We start from the raw sequence: 19,373 nt of genomic DNA, 5'->3' as shown, positions 1-19,373 counted from the left end.
ATGTTACATCGTCATCTTATCCCCATTCAGGTTCCTACAATATCGGATCCTCTCAGTGGAGATCTTCTATAGAAGAGAATTCTCCTGATTGCCCCGTGAAGGATGGATATGGACAGGGACAAGATGGCGGAGAGGATATTACACCTCACCCTAGAGATCCTCTTCCGGCTTACTGGAGAGGTGAGAGATTCTGATGACGTCACATTACATCATTCTTATCTATGGGAATAACAGATGGACAGAACTGGAGAGGTGAGGACTCTGGAAATGTCTGTAGTGAGATTTATTACTGTGTCTCTCCATAACCAGGATTACACAGTAGTGAAGAAGACCTCTAGTGAGCGCTGTCAGGCCCCTGTGTCTGAGGGATGGGAAAGACCCCTGAGCCCAATCACGGGGCCTCCACCTCACCCCCCGATACATGAGGACATCAATGACCAGAAGATCCTAGAACTCACCTACAAGATGATTGAGTTGCTGACTGGAGAGGTGACACTGCTGGGAATGCTGGGACATTATACAGTAACGCTATGAAGGGATCGGGGGTGACGGATTCATTGTATGTGTCAGGTTCCTATAAGGTGTCAGGACGTCACCGTCTATTTCTCCATGGAGGAGTGGGAGTATTTAGAAGGACACAAAGATCTGTACAAGGACGTCATGATGGAGGTTCCCCAGCCCCTCACATCACCAGGTAATAGACAGGACTAAATACACACGGCCTAAATTATCTGTATGTAAGGAATGAATTCAGCCCCTGTATGTGTCTCCTCCAGTTCTATCCAGTAAGAGGACAACACCAGAGAGATGTCCCCGTCCTCTTCTCCCACAGGACTGTAAACAAGAAGATCCCGATGTTCCTCAGGATCATCAGGTAGATGGAGAGAAGGTGCCATGAAATCCCCCTATGATGTGTAGACGGCTGTGAAGGTCTTGTGCTCAGTCTTGTTTTATCCTCCAGTATTATATGTGTTATACTTGTGTAATGAGAGCGGTGGAGATGGCAGGATTAGAGCTGATCATAGATGGGACTTCTCCATCTGTCTGTGACTTTTACAATATTTGTTTCAGGGTGAAGATCTGCCCCATATTAATACTACAGAGAGATATGTGAGGGGTGATGAGCGGAGTAAAGAGGAGATTCCTACAGATAACCGCCCAGGTGAGTAGTGACCACTAAATGCAGAGAAGTCACAGATTCTTCTCAGTCCCCGGCTGTGGCTGCTTTATCAGGGTTGTAGTCCGGCCATATCAAATGGTCACCATTCTGCTGCTAGACCACCACATGCTCCTCCACCCAAAACTGTCCCCATTATTTTGGGCATTGGACGCTCTTCTGTTGGAGTGAGATCTGTTTTATCCAGATCTTACAGGTATGATCCACCCTATCCCTTGAAATTAGAAACGTTGACCTTTAGCTGCTCAGATCTACAATCTGCAAAGCCAAATGACTGCGTACGTAGAATTTGGAGACAACTTAAAAAATCATGGGAAGAAAAATCTAATCTGTATGGTGGACCCCTAGGAGAAAGCGGAGGGTTATGATATTGGTGACTTCCTAGAATCTTGGCATCTTATTGATGAATCTTCCTTCTCTCCCTTCTGTGCTGCTGAATGTGCTGATCGGGTCGTTACAAAGGTCCAGTCTTCCTTCCCTTTTATGAGAAGACACCATTCCATGAGCAGTGAAATTCCTACTTTCCGAGCAGTCGCAATACAAATGAATAGATCTGCAGCTTCTGAGTTACACATGGGACATTTACACTGTGTGCAGAATTATTAGGCAAATGAGTATTTTGATCACATGATACTTTTTTTACATGTTGTCCTACTCCAAGCTGTATAGGCTTGAGAGCCAACTACCAATTAAGTAAATCAGTTGATGTGCATCTCTGTAATGAGGAGGGGTGTGGTATAATGACATAAGGTATGCTTAATTATTAGGCAACTTCCTTTCCTTTGACAAAATGGGTCAGAAGAGAGATTTGACGGGCTCTGAAAAGTCCAAAATTGTGAGATGTCTTGCAGAGGGATGCAGCAGTCTTGAAAATTCCAAACTTTTGAACGTGATCAACGAACAATCAAGCGTTTCATGGCAAATAGCCAACATGGTCGCAAGAAGCGTGTTGGGCAAAAAAGGAGCAAAATAACTGCCCATGAATTGAGGAAAATCAAGCGTGAAGCTGCCAAAATGCCATTTGCCACGAGTTTGGCCATATTTCAGAGCTGCAATGTTACTGGAGTATCAAAAAGCACAAGGTGTGCCATACTCAGGGACATGGTCCATGTAAGGAAGGCTGAAAAACAACCACCTTTGAACAAGAATCATAAGCTAAAACATCAAGACTGGGCCAAGAAATATCTTAAGACTGATTTTTCAAAGGTTTTATGGACTGATGAAATGAGAGTGACTCTTGATGGGCCAGATGGATGGGACAGAGGCTGATTAGTAAAGGGCAGAGAGCTCCACTCTGACTCAGATGCCAGCAAGGTGGAGGTGGGGTAGTGGTAATGGGCTGGTATCATCAAAGATGAACTTGTGGAACCTTTTCGGGTTGAGGATGTAGTGAAGTGTGGCGCCCCTGACCTGGTCAGGCACCACTGAGTACTGCACTCATGCTGAGTGAGTACAAGACAGGTAATCCAGAAGGCTGACCAAGGCGTGGTTACACAGGCGCATAGTAGGCAGGTCTCCCACATTGACCTTTGAAGGGACCCCTGGGGAATCCAGGAGGTGGCGCGGCCTTCATCTCCACTCAAGGGGTGTGGTAGAGAGCCTGGTTTCTAAGTTGCGTAGACAGGCACAGTGGGGAGAGGAGTAGTGAGTCAGTCTGAAGTGGAGCTCAGGGAGAGCAGTCGCAAGGAGGAACCCTGCAGGCTGTCACTAGTCAGACACCGCAGGCGCAGTGGTTACTGACGGAGGAGAAAGGGCTACCTGGTAGTGCCGCCTGAAAAGCCACCTAGGGCTGGAAGGGCTGAGAGGTGGTGGAGTAAGGGGACTGCCTAGTAGACTCTGCCTGCATGGGGTTACAGGTCCCCAGATCAGGAACCTATTTATTAGGCCTGCTAAACCTGCAGGTGAGGCCACTTCATGCTCCTCACCAAACCACCAGAGAGTCCGGAGCCACGTAGCAACGAGAGGGTCCATAGTTCACAGGAGGCAAGCAGCCGGAGTGACCTGGTCCAGGCTACAAGCAAACGGGCCGAAAAAGGGGAGAACAGGCAGAGAGCAACTTCCCTGGATGACCCCGTAGGACTTCATGTCTGAGTCACCACAAACAATAGAGGGCTAAGAAGCGAGTCAGTAGCAACCCTCACAAGTCAGCCTGAAGGAGCCTGGTTCCCTACTTTGTGCATCACGGCTACGCCTGGGTTACTCACCCTGCCACCTAACGTGAGTAAAAACCCTGAAAGACATCTCTGGACTGAGACCGAGTTATTCTGCGACCTGTGGTTCTACACACCCACACCGGGCCCTGGGGCCAGCCTCACTCTCGGGAGGCCACTACATCTAACTGCAAGCAACATCAGCCCCAGGCGTCCCCTAATCTGCAGTGGCGGTCCCCCTGACCGCAATACCGAGAGTGGTGTCACGAAATCCTAAGGAAGACAACCTACCTGTGACTGCCCCTCCACGTGGAGTCCCTGAAGGTAATGCACACACCTTGGGGTCCCACAGAAGCTCAACTCCCAGACCTACTGCCAGTTTCTGGAAGACAACTTCAAGCAGTGGTACAGGAAGAAGTCGGCATCGTTCAAGAAAAACATGATTTTCATGCAGGACAATGCTCCATCACATGCATCCAACTACTCCACAGCGTGGCTGGCCAATAAAGGTCTAAAAGATGAAAAAATAATTACATGGCCCCCTTGTTCACCTGATCTGAACCCCATAGAGAACCTGTATTCCCTCATAAAATGTGAGATCTACAGGGAGGGAAAACAGTCCACCTCTCGGAACAGTGTCTGGCAGGCTGTGGTGGCTGCTGCATGCAATGTTGATTGTAAACAGATCAAGCAGCTGACAGAATCTATGGATGGTCGGCTGTTGAGTGTCATCATAAAGAAAGAGGGTTATATTGTTCACTCATTTTTTGGGGTTTTGTTTTTGCATGTCAGAAATGTTTATTTCTAAATTTTGTGCAGTTATATTGGTTTACCTGGTGAAAATAAACAAGTGAGATGGGAATATATTTGGTTTTTATTAAGTTGCCTAATAATTCTGCACAGTAATAGTTACCTGCACAAACAGATATCCTCCTAAGATAGCCAAATCTAAAAACCCCACTCCATCTTCCAAAAATATTAAGCTTTGATATATATGAGTCTTTTGGGTTGATTGAGAACATAGTTGGTAATGAATAATAAAAAAAGTCCTCAAAAATACAACTTGCCTAATAATTCTGCACACAGTGTAGAATATTTAAAGGGCAGGTGTCATCCAAAAAAAAAAGAAATTCAATAACTGAAAAAATGTAAAGTATTAATGTTTTTAATGTTTTGTTTAAATATTATTGTTTGGTTTTAATTGAGCAGAATATAAAAAAATGTAAAAAGTTTGATATTTTTCCACTCTTAGGGCTGTTTTACATATCCGACATTTTGCCGCTTTGCCGGATCCGTCACACTCCAGTACAGTGTTAATACTGTACAATGGCATTGCGGCAAGCTCTGGTCACATGACAGCATGTGGCCGGAGGTTGCCGCGATGCCATTGTACTGTATTACACTGTACTGGAGTGTGCCGGATCCGGCAAAGCGGTGAAATGCCGTATGTGTGAAACAGGCCTTAGGGGTACTTTACACGTTGCGACATCGCTAGCAATTGCTAGCGATGTCCAGCGCAATAGCATCCGCCCCCGTCGCACATGCGATATGTGGTGATTGCTGCCGTAGCGAACATTATCGCTGCGGCAGCTTCACACGCACATACCTGCTCGGCGACGTCGCTGTGACTGCCGAACAATCCCTCCTTCAAGGGGGAGGTGCGTTCAGCGTCACAGCGACGTCACTAATCGGTCCGCCAATAGAAGCGGAGGGGCGGAGATGAGCGATATATCGGTAGCGATGTTGCTACGTGTAAAGCATCCCTAAAACACTAGGGGGAGCAACTGCTGAAATCCTACTGTAGAACTACTGCAGTAAAAGTAGGTAGAATCTGCTCTCCTGTGTGTGATGTCACCCCTCCCCCCCAATCTGGGTGTTTCCAAAAAGATAAGGGAAGATGAAGTTTAGGATCACAGTGCAGTGCCATTTTGTTGGTGACCGCAAAGTGATCCTAATGTCTAAAGTGTCACCAAGTAGAGCTGCATACTGCTCCCCACATAGCACTCTGGATGCCCCGCACCAGCAATGCTCTGCCGCACTAATGCCCGCCCGCAATGCTTTGCCGCACGCTCGTACGCCAGCAATGCTCTGTCGCACACACGCAATGCTTTGCCGCCTGCAATGCACTGCCACACGGCCGCCGGCCTCAATGCACTGCCGTACCATGCCCGCCTGCCCGCACTGCTCTGCCACACGCCCACCTGCCCGCACTACTCTGCTGCACGCCCGCCTGCCCTCACTGCTCTGCCGCATGTCTGCCTGCCCGCACTGCTCTGCCGCACGCACACCCGACCGCAATGCTCTGCCGCACGCACGCCCGACCGCTATGCTCTGCCGCACCCACGCCTGACCACAATGCTCTGCCACACGCCCACCCGACCGCAGTGTTCTGCTGCATGCCCGCACTCCGGACCGCAATACTCTGCCGCACGCACACCCGACTGCAGTGCTCTGCTGCATGCCCGCACTCCTGACCGCAATGCTCTGCCGCATGCACACCCGACCGCAATGCTCTGCTGCACGCACGCCTGACCGCAATGCTCTGCCGCACGCACGCCCGACTGCAATGCTCTGTCGCTCGCACACCCGACCGCAGTGCTCTGCTGCATGCCCGCACTCCCGACCGCAATACTCTGCCGCACACAGCGCTCTGCCTCACGCATGCCCACAATGCTCTGCCGCACGCACGCCCGTCCGCGTATACCACGCTCCTCAGTATTCCGCGCTCCTCGATATACCGTGCTCCTCAGTATACTGTGCTCTGCAGAGCTGAGGAGCGGAGGCTCGAGGTGAGCACATGAGAGCAGGGTAGCAGGGAGAGGGGGGGCACGGGGAGGGTAGCAGCGGTGGCACGGCACCAGAACTCACGCATCCCGGCGTGTGACGGGGAAAGTTACAACATATGCTGTGAGCTCCACAAAGTTGGCGGTGATCTGGACAGATCAGGGGGCGCGTCAGATCACAGCAGAAGTTTTATCGGTGTCTAGAGAATAGAGTCGCAGCCCAACAACTGACTGTTAAGCCCATGGAACTGCCGTATTTGAGGTGAGTAACTGTTGTTACACACAGCAGATCCAAGATGGCAGCCCCCTGTGTTTCAGTAAATCTAGAATTAAATAAAAACTAAATAAACAGAGAATTTAATTTTGTATCAAAAAAACTTGATTTCATAATCACTATTATTAATACAAGAATAAAAAACGCGACACCTTTCCTTTAATATTTGCGATCTCGGGTATAAAAGCCGGAGACGGTGTAACCTGTGAATTTCCGTAAAATGAAACCTTCTCTCATTTTCTTAGACAGGAGAACATTAGCAGAATTTATAATTATTTCTTATTGTTTATGGTTCAGTAAGTTTTTACTTTGTTATTCACTAATTATAAATTTTTTTTTACAATCATATATTTCAATAAAAAAGCAGAGGCAGAACGACGTCATTCAGATGGGGTTAGGGGGTAGGAACAGAGCTCTGTGAATTAAACTCATTTCAATAAGGGCATCTTTTGCTGCGTTTTTAGTGCGTTTTTGAGGTCACAAAGATGCACCTAAATGCAATGCATGCATTTTCTTCTCCCAGCAAAGTCTGAGATTTCGATTTTGCTGTCCACGCTGGGCATCTTTTGTTGGCTGCATCTTAGCTGCGTTTTTTAAGATGCAGCGTGTCAATTCTTTTTGTGTGTTTTACCGTGTTTTTCAGCCATCCAGTCAATAGATTTGACTTAAAAAACACATTGGGCAAAGCGCAGTAAAATCGCATTGCGTTTTTGATTAGTTTTTGGTACCTTTTAGATGCACTGACAGAAAAAGATGCTGCATGTGAACATAGCATAAAGCCCGCTTTACACGCTGCGATATCGTTACCGATATCACTAGTGTTTGTACCCACCACCATGTGCGACACGGGCAAATCGCTGCCCGTGGCGCACAACATCGCTCAGACCCGTCACACTACTTACCTGCCTAGCGACGTCGCTGTGACCGGCAAACCGCCTCCTTTCTAAGAGGGCGGTTCGTTCGGCGTCACAGCTACATCACTAAGCGGGCGCCCAATAGGGGCGGAGATGAGCGGCCGTAACATCCCGCCCACCTCCTTCCTTCCGCATTGCCGGCGTCCGCAGGTAAGGTGAGGCTCCTCGTTCCTGCGGTGGCACACATAGCGATGTGGGCTGCCGCAGGAACGACGAACAACATCGTAGACGCAGCAGCAATGATAATTGGGAATAGGGGGGTATGTCACCGATTAGTGATTTTTAACGATTTTTTTTAAACCAAATTTTTATTTCTTTTCTTGTAATGGTAAAAAAGGGTACAGAATGAAGAAAATAAGGGTCAACAAATCAAAATATCAAATAACATAGTCTCTACAATTTATCGATCAAATATTTGTCACGGTCATCAAATTTGCTCCTTCCCCTTCTTCGTCAATGTATATTTCCATTATTCAGTCTCCGCTACCCCCCTTCAGCATTCCTTGATAACTTGTTACAAACATTACTTGTAAACACTATCCCTGCCACCCCCCCTCCCCTCTCCATGCGACACAACCCAGAATTTGGCCAACTATACTTTCAGCTCGCACAGGGACCCTGACAGGTCTTCCTTCATGTACCATTCCGTAGACACAAATGTGGACATTATTTGTATTGTTTCTTCTCTAGAACATATAACGCTTATGAACTTTCTCCATTTACTGAAAAATTTTGCTGTCATCCTTTCTTTACACCTCTCCACCATCACCTTCTCCAACATGAGCGTTTTTTTCAATTGATTAATAAGTTCTTCTTTTGTTGGTATTTCCTTCACCAGCCACTTCTGAAGAATAGCCCTTTTACTTATCATTGCTATATCATGAGAAGATTCGGTAACTTGTCTCCCCCTTTCTCTCCCTCCTCCCGATGCTGATAGTGAAATAACCAGACCATTGGATCTAACTCTACATTTCTATTCCAGATTTTCCTCACTACCCCTTGGACTTGTTTCCAAAATCTTTCAATCCTTTCGCACTGCCATATCCCATGATATAGATCTGTTTTTTCCGTACCAGTATTTGGACAACTCATCATCTTATCTGGATGTCTTGCATTCAGTATATTAAATCCATAGATAGCTCTATGTATGATCCTGAATTGGGTATCTCTTAAGTTCTCATTCACAATCTTCTTTCTCATCACCATCCAACCATTCAAAATCTTCTCCTCCACTTCTTGATCTCCCAACTGCTTTGCCCACCCTTCCAACATTCTTCCTGATATGTTAGGGACTAACACTTCTCTCATATTTCCATAAAGACTTGATATATTTGTGGCATGGATGTCCCTTAATATGATCGCATCCATCTGATTTGCCTCATATTCGTTATTTATGTTGTATAGTTTCTTCATTATCCCTTGTTTCACCTGTTCAAACTGGAGTATTCTGTATCTTCCTGTAGCAATGAATCCAACCGCTCTAATTATCAGTCCCTTAGATAACTGTATGGTTTTACTCACTCTACGGCTTCCACAGATAGCTCAACTCAGCACAACGATGACTTGTAGGAAGACAAGGAGAAACGCTGTAGTTTTCTTCTAGAATCTTGTATTAAGTACAAAGTAAATGCAGGTGAAAAGGAATAATCTGTACAGGGTTGCAGACATGTCTCTTCAGCAATGATTTCTCTAGACTAACTGAAGGAGAAGGGAGGAGCATTCTATACAGAAGCCAACTAAGGGAGGTACATAGGGACAAACTTCATACAGTCTAATCTACCTAGCAACAATAAAGGAATTTCCTGATAGGAGGAAAAATATGCAATGCAAGAATTATATACAACAGGTTGTTCCCATTCATGGGACACAACACTCCCCGTCTGAAATCATATGATTTCACAAGTCCTTCTACGATGTAAGGAGTAGATCCTGTCCCTCGATGTCACGAAACCTGTAACGAGATAAGAGACAACACAAAAAATGCAACGTAATGCACTGAATTCAAGTCCATGCTTTGTTGATGACGCATTGTCCTTGCATAAAAAATGAAAAAGTAGAAAAATGTTAAACATGAATTCAAGTTCAACAAACCCATCTTCAGATTGGGGAAGCCGCAAACATGCCAACTCTTCCTCCAACCCAATAATCCAACGGTAAAGTTTTAATCCAAAGGAAAAGTTCAAGGTTCAATTGGACACGGACAGTTGTGTCTCCGTACAGCAGGGGTAAGGAAAGGTACGCTCCCCGCCGTGGCAGTGTCCAACGACAAAGTTAGTTCATGTAACGTCCTCCTTTGGTAAAAGTAGCACGAGTTCGGTGATTGGACGAATCACACACATGTGCCAGCCGTGGCACGTTGAAGACTTGTAGTTGGTGAAACAGTGAGCAGTGTGAACAAGACAAGCTACGGCTCGTACCTCAGATGACCAACTTGAGAAGCACTCGCAGCGATGAGATCTCAACTTCTGTTTTGATGTCACTGAAGTGTAGCGAGCGGAGACGACCGGTCTCATTTCCTTGTCAGATTCTGGTTCCACCAGCTCGTACATGTTGTCGGCGTAGTTATCGCAGGTCTCCTCGTATAAGATACTTGGAGGTATCAGCCACATGTCGCCGAGTTTGGATGCAGCAGTGAGTCTCGTTCCTCGGTCAGCTGGGTTTTGTTCGGTGGGAATGTGGTGCCACTGTTCAGCATGATCTCTGTCGAGGATATTTTGCGTAATCTCGACAAAGCATTTCTCCATCTCTGGTTGTCTTTCCAAAGTGCGTTTTAGAGAGGAGGACCTTGCGGTTGCTTGCTGGGAGTTGTTTGGCAACCTTGGCCTTGGAGACCGAAAGGGTAATGGGGCTACCCAACTGTTAGAGTCGTTTTGAGAGAACTCTTTATCCATAATCTTTATCTTTATGAATTCTTTGTCTTCTCTCATCGAAGCCAATTTGTTGTCTTCATTTGTAGACTCGAACGCTGTTGACCCGAAGTCGTCATCCCAGAGATGATACGCGTCCGCGCAGTCGGGAGGCTGCTGTCGCCACCTGGTGTCGCTCAGCCTCTCTTTCACCCCGTAGTGATGCGGACATGGTTGAAAGTGAGTGCCGCGACCGTTTGGGAGGATGTGCGTCTTGTAGGAGGAGATCGCGTCGGGACTCTTCACTTTGCCTACGCAGACGTTTCCTATGATCACCCAGCCTAAGTCGTAGCGCTGAGCGAATGGCGCATCGTGTGGCCCGTTGATGCGTTGGCGTACTTTGTGTAGCCGGAGGATGTCCCTTCCAATCAGAATCAGCATTTTTGCACTATGATCAAGAGGTGGGATCTTGCTGGCGATAGTTCTCAGGTGAGGGTGGTGAAGAGCTGCCTCTGGCGTTGGAATCTCTTCCCGGTTAGCCGGTATCTGGTTGCACTCGACGAGTGTCGGTAGGGGTATCTCTACGGTATTTTCCAGAGATGTTACCACGAGACCACTGGCTCTTCTTCCGCAAGCTTCTGAGATGCCGCTGCAAGTACCTAGTGTGTAAGGGTAGGCAATTCCTTTTAAGTTGAACAAGTCGAAGAGTTCAGACCTGGCGAGTAACCTGTTGCTCTGGTCATCCAGGATGCTGTACACCTTCACAGCTCGTTCTGGGTGACCTTTGGGATATACCCTTACTAGGCATATTTTTGCACAAGACTTGTCCCAGAGATCTTCTCCGCAGACTGCGGTGCACGAGGAGGATACTGTGAGGTGGTTTGCAGCTTGGCCTGTACTCTCCCCGCCATGACTTGTGGTAGGAGAAGGTGTAGGTGCAGGATCAGGCTGAGATGGGTGGAGCGCTTGTACGTGATCCGTGCTGTCGCACTCCATGCACTTAATTGTAACCTTACAGTCCTTGGCAAGGTGTTTTGTAGAGGCACAACACCTGAAACATACCCCAAACCTTTTCAAGAGTTCCTTTCGTTCTTGAAGGGGTTTCTTCCTGAAGCCAATGCACTTCTTCAGGGGGTGTGGCAGTTTGTGAATAGGACATTGGCGGTTCGGATTTTCCACCTTCCCGCCTTCAGTGCCATTGTCTGGTGCTGATGGTGTAGGTGGTAGAACGTCGGTCTTCTTGACTGATACTGGGCCCCTACGTTTTCTGTCATTTTGATGAGGGCTCTCATATCCGGGAGCTGGTGAAGTGGAGCCGGTTGGTTCTCCACAGGTGAAGCTGGGGTCTGCCTTACATTCCGCGATGCCGTTGATGAACTCGCAGAAGTAGGAGAATGGAGGGAAGGAGACTTGGTGCTCTTTTTTATAGTTTGTTCCTACCGTAGTCCACCGTTCCTGCAAGTTGTAAGGTAACTTGGCGACTATGGGTTTCACCCCACGAGCGGTGTCCAGGTAGCTGAGGCCAGGTAGGTGTGTGTCTGTTTTGGCCAGCTGGAGCTCGGACAGCAGGTCGCTGAGTTCCTGGTACTTTGAAGCATCTTTGCTAGATATTTTGGGAAGGTCGTATAGTTGTTTCAGCAATGCATCTTCAATTGCTTCAGGACTGCCGAAGCCTTTCTCTAGCCTGTCCCATGCGGTTGCGAGACCAGTTGTTGGGTCGCTGATGTAGACGGATCTGAGTCTCTTGATTCTCTCAGTAGACCGTGGCCCTAGCCACCTGATTAGCAAGTCCAGCTCTTCAGCAGTTGTAATGCCGAGGTCACGCGTTGCGGTTTTGAAGGCACACTTCCACCCTCTGTAGTTTTCAGGCTGGTCGTCATACTTTGTGAGACCGGTGTTGGTGAGTTCTCGGCGGATCATGTACCTCGCAAAGTCGGACATGTCTGATCTTTCCGATAGTTGGGGCACATTTGCTGACTGCGTGATGCTGGTTGCGTGGTTCGTAGCTTCGTGGTTCGGGAACATGGGAAAGTACGGAGTGGCGTAGGCGTTTAGACCAGTGACCGCCGGTTTGGTGTGTACAGTCTCTGTTGTATGCGGGTCTGGAACTACACAGTTGTTGGGAGTGTAGCGCCTTGCCGGCATGTTAGGTTGCATGTACACATGGGCATACGGAGGTTGCTGATGCGCAGAGTGTGGCTGTGCATTGGAATATGAAGCTGGTTCAGGCTTAAAAGTCTGAGGTGCATTGGACTGACCTGGAAGGCTGGAAGCTGTAGGTGGATCAGTGTCTTGAGGCTCTGGAGAAGTGTTAGCACTGACGGGAATGTTGATGGTAGTTGGCGGTTCGTCGGCTTGGCTCAGCACGTAATCTCTTGTACGCTTAAGTGAGTCTTCTGTGTCGAGATCACACAAACTGGCGCTACCTTCTTGGCTCCCACCCAGAGCTTGCTCAAAGACTTTTAGCCTTGCCATGGCCGCCACATGTTCACATTCCTTCTGAAGGGCTTCAATTTCTGCTTCCTTGCGTGCAGATTCTGCTTTCATCTCCGCTTCCTTGCGTGCAGATTCTGCTTTCATCTCCACTTCCTTGCGTGCAGATTCTGCTTTCATCTCCGCTTCCTTGCGTGCAGATTCTGCTTTCATCTCCGCTTCTCTCTGGGCGAAGATGGCGTGTACTTTTGTTGTTTCTGCTTCAGCGCGCGCCTTTATGAGCTGCTCGCTGAGGGTTGAGTACCTTGATGAGCCTGATTTGAGTGAGTGCCTTGAGCTCTTAATGGACCTGGATTTGTAAGATGCCGCTCCTGACATTTGCGCAATTTTTGCTTCAGTCTCGCTCACAATGTCGCGCACGGTGCGGTCTCGTTCAGCATTAAGCTGTTGAAAGTCCTGTAATTCTTTTTCAGACTCAGACGTATTTGCTCTCAGCAGGGTAGAGGAATATTTTTTACAAATCTCTTTGTAGGACTGGTATGCTGAGTACAGTTGTTCCAGGGCTCCCTCTGATGGTAGCTCATGAGCACCGGGCGCAGATAAAACAGTCACTTGTTTTTGCACTCTTTGCCACAATAATGCTGTCTGGGTAAACAGTTCACATCTGGCTGTTTCTAGGTTCTCTTTAACCTTCCATGTTGGTTTGGTCAACCGCTTAGATCTTTCACTGCAATGTAAGTGTGAGACCATGTCTTCCTCTTGTTGCTTTAAAGCAGGTAGTGAGAGGGTTCTCTTTGACTCCATCAGGAAGGATGAAAGCTGCTCTGCACTGGTTGTCATGGAGATCATACAATGTTGCAATCTCTCTGCAGTCTGTGTTTGCAGGATGTATTTGCAGAGTCTCTGGCTGCAATTTACAATTAGCTTATGGGGGATTCTTGGTTTATAGCTGCACACAGTTCTGATAACAGGTAAATACTTTACAGGGCACTTTGTAAGAAGCTGCTATAAAGTTTTATGCTGTGGCTTGTTATCAGCCCCTTGGGGTAATCCTTTCTCTGGATTGTATGCAGTATAGCACTCCTGGAAACAGGTTATTTACTGATATATGTATACTAATCCCGGTCACAGCTAATCCTTTTCACTATTCTGTATCTTCCTCATAGCAATGAATCCAACCGCTCTAATTATCAGTCCCTTAGATAACTGTATGGTTTTACTCACTCTACCGGCTTCCACAGATAGCTCAACTCAGCACAACGATGACTTGTAGGAAGACAAGGAGAAACGCTGTAGTTTTCTTCTAGAATCTTGTATTAAGTACAAAGTAAATGCAGGTGAAAAGGAATAATCTGTACAGGGTTGCAGACATGTCTCTTCAGCAATGATTTCTCTAGACTAAACTGAAGGAGAAGGGAGGAGCAATCTATACAGAAGCCAACTAAGGGAGGTACATAGGGACAAACTTCATACAGTCTAATCTACCTAGTAACAGAAGGAATTTCCTGATAGGAGGAAAAATATGCAATGCAAGAATTATATACAACAGGTTGTTCCCATTCATGGGACACAACATGGAGAGTCTGGAATAGGCGCAAGTCATACTTTGCTCTCAACTCCTCACACGTCATCCATCTCCGTTCTGTATCATGCATCAGGTTTTTTAGAGTTCCAATCCCTTTTTCCCTCCATTCTTTAAAGAGATAATTTTCCCTTCCCTGTGGAAAGTCAGGACAAGCCCATATATTAAGGAATTTGGAGATGTTCCAGGCTAACCCGAACTTTTTCCTAACCGCCTTCCAAGTCATCACTGTGTCTCTACAAATCAGTGAGTGTTTAATGTTGGGCGGCAAATTTGGAATGGAGGTATGTAGGATTGAACTCAGGTCCCAAGGTTTACAAAATTCTGCCTCTATATCCCAGTCAGAATACCTACTTGTTCGTCTGATCCAATCGATTACATGTCTTAAGATACAGGCTAAATTGTACCCCCTGATGTTAGGTAGTCTGATCCCTCCATTTTCTGTTGATAACATTAGCTTTTTGGCACTAATCCTCGGCCTATATCCCTTCCACAAAAAACGTGAGAACGCTTTTGTCAATCTGTTCACATCCGAGTGTTTAAGAAGCAATGGGATTGTCTGCATTGGACAGAGAACCTTGGAAAAGCTCATCATTTTTATTAGATGATTTCTTCCCAGAAGAGTCAACGGCAAATTTGCCCAACCTTGCAGTTCACGTTCAATTTTCTCGATCAAAGGGGAATAATTTAATGAATATATGGTTTTTGTATCCCTCCCAACCTGTACTCCCAAGTATTTAATTGTATTTCTAGCTATTGGAATGTCACATAATGCACCCCTCTCCCCATCCGCTCTCTTTCCATCCAAGAAGAGAATTTCACATTTGTTTTTGTTAAGTCTAAACCCCGCTAACCTCCCAAACTCCTCAATTTGTTCTATGACTCTACTCAATTGTGATTTAGGTTTGCTCATGAACAGGATTATATCATCAGCAAATAAGGCTGAGTGCAATGACTTCCTCCCTACCTTGATCCCTTCAAACCACCCCCCTCATTCAAACGTCTAGCCAGTGGTTCAATAGCCAAGTTAAACAATAGTGGTGACATCGGGCATCCTTGCCTGGTTCCCTTCATCAAAGGAAATGTTTTTGACAGAAATCCCGGGGTACTCACTCTTGCCTGAGGATTTGCATAAAGGACCCTCACAAAATTCCCAAAAGCTCCGTGTAAGCCCAGGTGATCTAACACCTGTTCCAGCCATGACCACCTCACATTGTCAAAGGCTTTCTCCGCGTCCAAGGTGATCAAGGCTGGATTCCCCTCCCCCCCTTCTCTCGTCTGCTTTACTACATCAATTGCTAGCATTACTTTCCTAATGTTTGTCACCACTGAACGTCCTTTAACAAAGCCAGCCTGGGGGAGAACTATAATCTCTGGCAATACTGCCGCTAACCTATTTGCCATCAACTTCGCTAAAATTTTTAGGTCTTGATTAATCAGCGAGATGGGCCTATAACTAGATGGGTCTTCTAAATTCTTTCCTCCTTTAGGAATGAGCTTTCTATAGGCTGTATTAAGTGTACCCGATATTCTTTCCCCGTCCATTATCTTATTGAATAACTCTGTCAGTATAGGTGAGATTTGATCCTTCATAATTTTGAAAAAACTGCCGCTAAAGCCATCTGGTCCCGGGGCCTTTGTCGTTTTTAACTCTCCTATAACCTTTAGCACCTCCTCCTCCGTCACCTCTTTATTCAGAGCCTGTAAATTTTCCTCCGTGAGCGTAGGCATTTTTGTTCCTTTTAACCACTCATTTCCTTCTCTCCTATCATCTAACCCCTCCTCTTTATATAAACCTGCATAGAAGTCTCCAAGAATGTCGTTTATCTTTTTGGGATCTGTCGTTTTACTCCCCACAGCGTTTCTCAGTGTCATAATATGTGTCATCGGTCGTCGTCCCCTTGCCAGATTTGCCAATAACTTCCCTGCCTTGTTCCCGAAACGATTCAACTCTGCCTCTTGTTGTGTCCTGTACATACCTTCTTTCCTTTCTACCCAGTTCTCAAAATTGCCCTTCGCCTCCACCCACTTTGCTTTTGTCACCCTTGATGGTTTTTTTAAGAAGTCAGTATATGCTTCCCTGACTGCCCGGCTAGCCTCCTGAAACTTTACTTGCGCCTGTCGTTTCACCTTTGTCGTATATCCTATCACTTTTCCTCTCAAAACTGCCTTAGCCGTCTCCCAATACAATAGTGTTTCCCCACTGTGCTCCTGATTCGTCAATGTATAATCCACCCACCATTCTATCAGTGTTCTATGGAAGTTCTCGTCCAAAGTCAAGAATGAGGGGAAGCGCCATATATAATCCTGTCCTCTCTGGACTTTGTCAGCTATACTGACTACCACTGGGCTATGATCCGATATTACCATAGTCTCTATAACTATCTCTTCTACCCTCTGCAATAAATTCTCACTTGTCAGCCAAAGGTCAATCCTTGACCAAGAGTCGTGTGGGTGGGAATAGTGTGTAAATGCTCTTTCTTGCGGGTGATATAATCTCCAGCAATCCTGTAGTGTAGTTGTATTTAACAATGCTCTCAGCGACCCCTCCGTGTTCCTCCCCTGCTTCCCCTGACTCCTCCTGTCTTCTTCCTGAGAAACCACTGTATTGAAGTCTCCCCCCACCAATTTACATATATCCCCATCCAGCAAAATCTTACTAGCTATATTTTCAAAAAAGACCCTTTGTTCCGTATTGGGTGCATATATATTATGGATACTAAAAGTGCCTTGAGTACCTGAAATCTTTATATGTATGTATCTTCCTTCTTCATCTGAATCTTGTGTTTCCACCTTGTGTGCAAAGTTTTTATTTATCAAAATAAGAACCCCTGCTTTCCTACCGTTTGAGGCCGACCCATATACCCTTCCCACCCACATCTTATTCATACGGAAGAACTCATCCTTTTGCAAGTGCGTCTCCTGTAATAAAGCAATATCAACCTTAAGCTTCTTGAGATGACGTAGTATCATATTTCGTTTGTGCGGCGATCTGAGTCCCTTAACATTCCACGTAATGAGCTTAACCATAATCCCCAAAATCAACAGTTCCTTTTTCAGGCCGTGTCGCATGGATTCTCCAACTCTCTTCCCCTCCCCTCCCCTCACCCAACTTTACAAATACAATTAACATCTTCCATTTTTTCTGAGATGATTGAGACTCCTTTCAAATCCCTTGACAGTCAAGCTCTCCATGAAGCCACCCCACTAAGTCACCTCTCCCCCTCTATTGGCTATTAACTCCTTGCCCCTAAACAGCCTTTATAAATTTAACAAGCTCCTAAAACCGTCATTAAGAGAAGAAAAAGAGAGAGAGAAGAAGGAAAAAAAAAAAGCATTAGTAAATGATAAAAGGGAAAAAGTGATAAGCATGAAAAAGAGATAGAGAAGAAAGAGAGAAGGAGGTAGGCGAGACTTTAGAGCGTTAAGGCACATTTGTCACCATACGGCTCCATTCAGCAGTCTCAAATTAAGTCCTTGTCTTGCCTGCTTGTTCATGAGCTGCTGCCTCTTCCTCCTCTTTTCCCAGCTGAAGTCGCCATCTGTCGCTTTTCCTTCGGATTGGCTGGTCTGGATCTCGATTGACTCCACTCTGGCTCGTTGTCGGGTCTAACTGCAGATGTTATGTTTGCAGGATCTGCATGTTTCGGATCAGTGAAAGTCCCTTGTTTTCCATTCCTCTCCTGTCGCCGTGTTCTCCCGTCCTGTAGTATCTCTCGCTCCGCCTCTGAAGGATCCCGAAAAGTCTTTGTGACCCCATCTGCTCCTCTTACTCTTAGTATTGCTGGGTATAAAAGCTGAAATTTAATGTTTTTGTGATAGAGGGCAGTGCAGATCTGGCTAAATGCTTTTCTTTTTCGTGTGACTTCTGCCGAATAGTCGCCAAATAATAGAATCTTGTGTCCCTGAATGCATAGTGCCTGTTTCCTATTCCTGAAGGCCCGTAGAATTTCTTCTTTATCTTTGTATTCCAGGTATTTTATAATAACCTGTCTTGCTCTGGACATTTCACCTTGCCTGGAGGTATTATCATTGTTACTGTGACCATCTCTTTGCTCCCTTATGGGTCCCACTCTGTGCGCTCTTTCTACACGGCAGCTATGTGGTAAGCCTAAAGTCTGGGGTAATTCTTTTTCACAGATTGAGTCCAAATATTTTGTTGTCACTGTCTCAGGCAGACCCACCAGCCTTAAATTATTCCTCCTAGATCTGTTTTCGAGATCTTCTATTTTATCCTTCATAAGCTGAGCATTAGTGTTTAGCTCCTTAAATCTGCCCTCCAATCTTGTCAGATTCTCTTCAGCATCAGAAACTCTTTGCTCTACCTCTGTCAGTCTCATATCATGGTGCTCCACATCCTCTTGCAGCGCAGCCAAAGCCTCCTTCACTGAGGTTGCTATTGCCTCTTTGATTTCTGCTGTCAGATGATCTGCCACTTCTTTTGCCAGCCTTTTGTAATCCATCTCATATCTTTCCCCTAAGCCCAATGTCTCTGTACCACTCTGCATACTCTGAATTCTTCTGTTATCTTGGCCTCCTGCACATTGCTGCAGCTGCCCTTGTGGTTCCTCTCCCTCCTCCCCCTCCTTCCTCCTCACTGTGGGTGCCATGTTATCTGCACTCACCCCCTCCTCCCTCTGCTCTGCTGTGGGCTTGAATGGTGTTCATCCACTTCTGAGGAGATAACGATCCATGCACTGACAGCTGGTGATTCAGTGCAGCCTTTATATGTTGGTCTAGGGTGCTATTTGTTTCTGTAGGTCGCTGTATATTGCAGGGGCTGTACGGAGTTGCTCCTTCTCCCTCCTCACATCTCAGCGCAGGAACAGGAAGTCCGATTTTTAACGATTTTGCGACGATTCAAAATCGCTCATAGGTGTCACACGCAACGACATCGCTAAAGCGTCCGGATGTGCATCACAAATTCCGTGACGCCAACAAGATCGCTTGAGCGATGTCGTAGCGTGTAAAGCGGCCTTTAGAGTCCTCTTTCCTCCCAAGTAAATCATAGGAAGTATAGTAAATCATAAAGTATATGGGCCCCTGGTCTGAGTCTCCTCTAGTCTAGTAAACATGGCCTCCAGGTCCTGCTTTGTGGAGATCGAGCACAGATGTTCTCTTCAATCCCACTTGTCTCCTTCAAAGAGGATTGTGATAAATTATAAAGATAACCTGACAGCTCCGCCATGATAAATCGCTAAGCTGTGCGTGGAT

At 46.4% G+C, this 19,373-nt stretch overlaps 1 long non-coding RNA gene across 1 annotated transcript; it reads left to right on the top strand.

Annotated features, from left to right (window-relative positions):
* Nucleotides 1-332: 332 nt before the first annotated feature.
* Nucleotides 333-1,156, top strand: LOC142273415 (uncharacterized). Its single transcript, XR_012737936.1, has 3 exons — nucleotides 333-694; nucleotides 777-874; nucleotides 1,072-1,156. It is a non-coding gene; the product is annotated as an uncharacterized LOC142273415 (long non-coding RNA).
* The last annotated feature ends 18,217 nt before the right edge of the window (nucleotides 1,157-19,373 follow it).

The sequence above is a fragment of the Anomaloglossus baeobatrachus genome, unplaced genomic scaffold (genome assembly GCF_048569485.1).
Source record: "Anomaloglossus baeobatrachus isolate aAnoBae1 unplaced genomic scaffold, aAnoBae1.hap1 Scaffold_362, whole genome shotgun sequence".
Lineage (NCBI taxonomy): Eukaryota > Metazoa > Chordata > Amphibia > Anura > Aromobatidae > Anomaloglossus > Anomaloglossus baeobatrachus.
The sequence above is the reverse complement of the archived record's forward strand: the minus strand, read 5'-3'. Positions and strand labels throughout refer to the sequence as shown.